Source organism: Leptodactylus fuscus, chromosome 1, assembly GCF_031893055.1.
Source record: "Leptodactylus fuscus isolate aLepFus1 chromosome 1, aLepFus1.hap2, whole genome shotgun sequence".
Taxonomy (NCBI): Eukaryota; Metazoa; Chordata; class Amphibia; order Anura; family Leptodactylidae; genus Leptodactylus; species Leptodactylus fuscus.
The window spans coordinates 35,646,069-35,653,269 of record NC_134265.1 but is presented as its reverse complement, the minus strand read 5'-3'; the positions used below and the strand labels follow the sequence as shown (position 1 = coordinate 35,653,269).

The 7,201-nt window shown below is 44.4% G+C and overlaps 2 non-coding genes across 2 annotated transcripts; both read right to left on the bottom strand.

The window, feature by feature from the left end:
* Positions 1-164, bottom strand: LOC142190699 (U1 spliceosomal RNA). Its single transcript, XR_012714381.1, has one exon. It is a non-coding gene; the product is annotated as a U1 spliceosomal RNA (small nuclear RNA).
* Positions 165-4,030: 3,866 nt separating this feature from the next.
* On the bottom strand, positions 4,031-4,194 carry LOC142190698 (U1 spliceosomal RNA). Its single transcript, XR_012714380.1, has one exon. It is a non-coding gene; the product is annotated as a U1 spliceosomal RNA (small nuclear RNA).
* Positions 4,195-7,201: the final 3,007 nt, after the last annotated feature.

Below are 7,201 nucleotides of genomic sequence, written 5' to 3'. Positions count from 1 at the left end.
CAGGGGAAAGCGCGAACGCAGTCCCCCACTACCACAAATTATGCAGTCGAGTTTCCCGCATTTGGGGAAATCGCAGGGGTCAGCACACCCGGAGTGCAATGGATGAGCCTCACCCTGGGAGAACCACCTTCATGATCATGGTATCTCCCCTGCCAGGTAAGTATGAGTTATTCACCGACTGCTAGGCCAGCGCCCCTCCCCCGCAGCCCTGCCGCATTGGGGAGGCATTGGCCCTTGGCCAACAGAGGTCCGCATGGTGCAATGCCACACCGCATGCGTTTTCCTCGGTAGGCGGCCGTAGCACAGGCTGCGCTCCATTCCTCGCCCCGACACCCCGCTGCCTGCATTCAAATGTTCCCGGCTAGGCATTTCCAAGATGCAGTGCAGCAAGGGCATTAGCATAAAACGAAAGGGGAGGGGGCGAATGGGTGGCGGCTTCCAGAAACCGAGCTCCGGCTGGGCAGCAGAGTCAGGCACGAGGCAGCTGCGTGCCTTTGGTTTACTTAAGCCGGGATGGCTCATTAGAATTAGAAGAGAAGATGGCTAGACGGTTGGAGGAGTGTTTAAACTAGGTACTGGGGGGAGAGGGTAACATGTAGAGGGCAAGATAGTGTAGAAATGGAAAGAGGGCTAGATACTGAAACTGGGGGTGGAGCAGGGGGTCGGGTTAGAGCAGTCAGTAGGCAGTGGAAGAGTAGGGAAGATAAATCTATGAAATGTATGCATACGAATGCCCGAAGTCTTACTAACAAGATGGAGGAACTAGAAGTGATGATGTTGGAAGACAATTATGACATGGTGGGGGGTAAGTGAGACATGGCTGGACTCTAGCTATGACTGGGCTGTAAATAAACAAGGGTACAGTATGTTTAGAAAGGAGCGTACAAATAAGAAAGGGGGAGGGGTTTGCTTATACGTAAAAAACGGCCTTAAGCCAGTCCTGCGTGAGGACATCTGGGAGGAAAATGATTATGTGGAGTCCTTATGGGTGGAGATTACGGGAGGAACAAAAAATAATAAAATACTGATAGGGGTTTGTTATAAATCTCCAAATATAATGGAAGAAGCTGAAAATGTACTAATAAAACAAATAGATGAGGCCGCAAAGCAGAATAAAGTCATTATTATGGGGGATTTCAACTACCCAGATATCAACTGGGAGGCAGAAACCTGCAGATCCAACAAAGGGAGCAGGTTCTTGTCAGTAATAAAAGACAATTACCTATCGCAACTAGTGCAGGACCCAACAAGAGGCCAGGCCCTTTTAGACCTAATTTTAACAAATGAACCTGACACACTATCAAAAGTGGAGGTTGGGGGACATCTGGGTAATAGTGACCATAACAGAATAAGTTTTCTTGTACACATTAAGAAGACGTTCATTAGAGGGGGTACAAAAACACTAAACTTCAGGAAGGCAAATTTTAACCAGCTGAGAGAGGAGCCTAGCAGCATAAACTGGGACAATGTCCTCAACGTGACGGGAACACAAACTAAATGGGACATCTTCAAAAATATACTAAATAAGAGCACTAGAAAACACATACCCTATGGGAATAAGCGGGCTAGAAATCATAGAAAACCAATATGGCTAACTAAAACAGTACAGAATGCAATGAGGGATAAAAAGGAAGCATTTAAAGTACTAAAACAAGAGAGTAGCGACACAGCATTAAAAAACTATAACAGAGAAAAATAAATTGTGCAAAAAACAAATAAAGGAGGCGAAGATTGAGGCTGAGAGAAAAATTGCCAAGGAAAGTAAAAGTAATCCAAAATTATTCTTCAATTACATAAATAATAAGAGAATAAAAACTGACAATGTCGGCACTCTCAAAAATAATCTGGGTGTAATGGTGGAGGAGGATGAGGAAAGAGCACAAGTATTAAATGCCTTCTTCTCTACAGTGTTTACACAAGAATATCCATTGGCCGGCAACATGATTAGGGGTAATGTTAACTCTCAATTAAATGTCACCTGCTTAACCCAGGAAGAAGTGCAGCGCCGCCTGCAAAACACTAAAATAGAGAAATCGCCCGGTCCAGATGGTATACACCCCCGAGTTCTGAGGGAATTAAGCATGGTCATAGATAGACCCTTGTATCTAATATTTAAGGATTCAGTAATGACTGGGTCTGTTCCACAGGATTGGCGAATAGCAAATGTGGTGCCAATTTTCAAAAAGGGGTGTAAAAGGGAACCTGGAAACTATAGGCCAGTAAGTTTAACTTCTGTGGTGGGAAAGATATTTGAGGGCTTTCTAAGAGATGCTATCCTGGGGTATCTCAATGTAAATAATCTTATAACACCCAATCAGCATGGGTTTATGAGGAATCGGTCCTGTCAGACTAATCTGATCAGCTTCTATGAGGAGGTCAGTTCAAGACTGGACATGGCTAATGCAGTAGACGTGGTGTACCTGGACTTTTCAAAGGCTTTTGATACTGTTCCAGATAAACGGTTGGGATGCAAAATGAGATTGTTGGGACTGGGGGGAAACATATGCATTTGGGTTAGCAACTGGCTCACTGATAGGAAACAGAGGGTACTTGTTAATGGTAAATATTCAGACGGGGCCACAGTCACCAGTGGGGTGCCGCAGGGGTCAGTATTAGGTCCTCTCTTGTTTAACATCTTTATTAATGACCTGGTAGAGGGTTTACAAAGCAGGGTGTCTATATTTGCAGATGATACTAAACTTTGTAGGGTAATCAATAATGAGGAGGATAGTAGAATATTACAAGGGGATCTAAGGAAACTGGAAGCATGGGCGGAGACTTGGCAAATGAAGTTTAATGTTGACAAATGTAAAGTAATGCACTTTGGGCGACGTAATAAAATGTATGACTATGTACTAAATAGTAAATTACTGGGTAAGACTGTCAATGAAAAAGACTTAGGGATTTTGGTGGACAGCAAGCTTACCTTTAATGACCAGTGTCAGGCAGCTGCTGCCAAGGCAAATAAAATTATGGGATGCATCAAAAGAGGTCTAGATTCTCATGACAAGGACATAGTTATGCCTCTATACAAATCACTGGTACGGCCACACTTAGAATATTGTGCACAATTTTGGGCCCCGATATACAAGAAAGACATACGTGAACTTGAAAAAGTGCAAAGACGGGCAACCAAAATGATTAGGGGAATGGGTGGACTGGAGTACAACGATAGATTAACAAACTTGGGGTTATTCAGCTTAGAGAAAAGACGTCTACGGGGAGATCTAATAACAATGTACAAATACATGAAGGGACAATACAAAGAACTTTCTAAGGATCTTTTTACTCCTAGGCCAGTGACAGTGACAAGAGGACATCCACTACGTATGGAGGAGAGAAGGTTTCACCAGAAACATAGAAGGGGATTCTTCACAGTAAGAACAGCGAGGCTCTGGAAGTCTCTGCCCCAGGAAGTGGTGATGGCGGATTCACTGAACAAGTTCAAAGTGGGCCTGGATGCCTTTCTTGAAGAGAAAAATATAATGGGTTATGGTCTCTAGATTTTAAGGACACGTTGATCCAGGGTTTTATACTGACTGCCAGATTTGGAGTCGGGAAGGAATTTTTTCCCCTGAAATAGGGCAATTGGCATGAGCCTCATGGGGGGTTTTGCCTTCCCCTGGATCAACACTGTAGGGGATTGTAGGGCTATAGGTTGGACTTGATGGACTCATGTCTTTATCCAACTTCATCTACTATGTAACTATGAATGGCAGGTATGGAAAGCGGCGGGTTCAGGCCTGAAGCGGAGAACTTGCTGCATCACCATAACAGTTGAAACTCTAACGTTCCAACGGTGTGACTGAATGAGTGGACTGTCGCTCATCCACTAGAGGGAGACAAAGGCCACCTGGAATGCTTTGCTTACACTGTGGCAGCGGCGGCAGCAGCAGCGTGCCTCTCTGCCAGCAACCCGGTTGCGATAGTCTAACCATCTGAGTGTACTGCACAGGTACGCAGCATCGAGCAACAAACTAGCAAGCGAGAGGAAGCAAGGAACGAGCACTGTCTTTCAACCAGAGAAAATCAGGGGAAAGCGCGAACGCAGTCCCCCACTACCACAAATTATGCAGTCGAGTTTCCCGCATTTGGGGAAATCGCAGGGGTCAGCACACCCGGAGTGCAATGGATGAGCCTCACCCTGGGAGAACCACCTTCATGATCATGGTATCTCCCCTGCCAGGTAAGTATGAGTTATTCACCGACTGCTAGGCCAGCGCCCCTCCCCCGCAGCCCTGCCGCATTGGGGAGGCATTGGCCCTTGGCCAACAGAAGTCCGCATGGTGCAATGCCACACCGCATGCGTTTTCCTCGGTAGGCGGCCGTAGCACAGGCTGCGCTCCATTCCTCGCCCCGACACCCCGCTGCCTGCATTCAAATGTTCCCGGCTAGGCATTTCCAAGATGCAGTGCAGCAAGGGCATTAGCATAAAACGAAAGGGGAGGGGGCGAATGGGTGGCGGCTTCCAGAAACCGAGCTCCGGCTGGGCAGCAGAGTCAAGCACGAGGCAGCTGCGTGCCTTTGGTTTACTTAAGCCGGGATGGCTCATTAGAATTAGAAGAGAAGATGGCTAGACGGTTGGAGGAGTGTTTAAACTAGGTACTGGGGGGAGAGGGTAACATGTAGAGGGCAAGATAGTGTAGAAATGGAAAGAGGGCTAGATACTGAAACTGGGGGTGGAGCAGGGGGTCGGGTTAGAGCAGTCAGTAGGCAGTGGAAGAGTAGGGAAGATAAATCTATGAAATGTATGCATACGAATGCCCGAAGTCTTACTAACAAGATGGAGGAACTAGAAGTGATGATGTTGGAAGACAATTATGACATGGTGGGGGGTAAGTGAGACATGGCTGGACTCTAGCTATGACTGGGCTGTAAATAAACAAGGGTACAGTATGTTTAGAAAGGAGCGTACAAATAAGAAAGGGGGAGGGGTTTGCTTATACGTAAAAAACGGCCTTAAGCCAGTCCTGCGTGAGGACATCTGGGAGGAAAATGATTATGTGGAGTCCTTATGGGTGGAGATTACGGGAGGAACAAAAAATAATAAAATACTGATAGGGGTTTGTTATAAATCTCCAAATATAATGGAAGAAGCTGAAAATGTACTAATAAAACAAATAGATGAGGCCGCAAAGCAGAATAAAGTCATTATTATGGGGGATTTCAACTACCCAGATATCAACTGGGAGGCAGAAACCTGCAGATCCAACAAAGGGAGCAGGTTCTTGTCAGTAATAAAAGACAATTACCTATCGCAACTAGTGCAGGACCCAACAAGAGGCCAGGCCCTTTTAGACCTAATTTTAACAAATGAACCTGACACACTATCAAAAGTGGAGGTTGGGGGACATCTGGGTAATAGTGACCATAACAGAATAAGTTTTCTTGTACACATTAAGAAGACGTTCATTAGAGGGGGTACAAAAACACTAAACTTCAGGAAGGCAAATTTTAACCAGCTGAGAGAGGAGCCTAGCAGCATAAACTGGGACAATGTCCTCAACGTGACGGGAACACAAACTAAATGGGACATCTTCAAAAATATACTAAATAAGAGCACTAGAAAACACATACCCTATGGGAATAAGCGGGCTAGAAATCATAGAAAACCAATATGGCTAACTAAAACAGTACAGAATGCAATGAGGGATAAAAAGGAAGCATTTAAAGTACTAAAACAAGAGAGTAGCGACACAGCATTAAAAAACTATAACAGAGAAAAATAAATTGTGCAAAAAACAAATAAAGGAGGCGAAGATTGAGGCTGAGAGAAAAATTGCCAAGGAAAGTAAAAGTAATCCAAAATTATTCTTCAATTACATAAATAATAAGAGAATAAAAACTGACAATGTCGGCACTCTCAAAAATAATCTGGGTGTAATGGTGGAGGAGGATGAGGAAAGAGCACAAGTATTAAATGCCTTCTTCTCTACAGTGTTTACACAAGAATATCCATTGGCCGGCAACATGATTAGGGGTAATGTTAACTCTCAATTAAATGTCACCTGCTTAACCCAGGAAGAAGTGCAGCGCCGCCTGCAAAACACTAAAATAGAGAAATCGCCCGGTCCAGATGGTATACACCCCCGAGTTCTGAGGGAATTAAGCATGGTCATAGATAGACCCTTGTATCTAATATTTAAGGATTCAGTAATGACTGGGTCTGTTCCACAGGATTGGCGAATAGCAAATGTGGTGCCAATTTTCAAAAAGGGGTGTAAAAGGGAACCTGGAAACTATAGGCCAGTAAGTTTAACTTCTGTGGTGGGAAAGATATTTGAGGGCTTTCTAAGAGATGCTATCCTGGGGTATCTCAATGTAAATAATCTTATAACACCCAATCAGCATGGGTTTATGAGGAATCGGTCCTGTCAGACTAATCTGATCAGCTTCTATGAGGAGGTCAGTTCAAGACTGGACATGGCTAATGCAGTAGACGTGGTGTACCTGGACTTTTCAAAGGCTTTTGATACTGTTCCAGATAAACGGTTGGGATGCAAAATGAGATTGTTGGGACTGGGGGGAAACATATGCATTTGGGTTAGCAACTGGCTCACTGATAGGAAACAGAGGGTACTTGTTAATGGTAAATATTCAGACGGGGCCACAGTCACCAGTGGGGTGCCGCAGGGGTCAGTATTAGGTCCTCTCTTGTTTAACATCTTTATTAATGACCTGGTAGAGGGTTTACAAAGCAGGGTGTCTATATTTGCAGATGATACTAAACTTTGTAGGGTAATCAATAATGAGGAGGATAGTAGAATATTACAAGGGGATCTAAGGAAACTGGAAGCATGGGCGGAGACTTGGCAAATGAAGTTTAATGTTGACAAATGTAAAGTAATGCACTTTGGGCGACGTAATAAAATGTATGACTATGTACTAAATAGTAAATTACTGGGTAAGACTGTCAATGAAAAAGACTTAGGGATTTTGGTGGACAGCAAGCTTACCTTTAATGACCAGTGTCAGGCAGCTGCTGCCAAGGCAAATAAAATTATGGGATGCATCAAAAGAGGTCTAGATTCTCATGACAAGGACATAGTTATGCCTCTATACAAATCACTGGTACGGCCACACTTAGAATATTGTGCACAATTTTGGGCCCCGATATACAAGAAAGACATACGTGAACTTGAAAAAGTGCAAAGACGGGCAACCAAAATGATTAGGGGAATGGGTGGACTGGAGTACAACG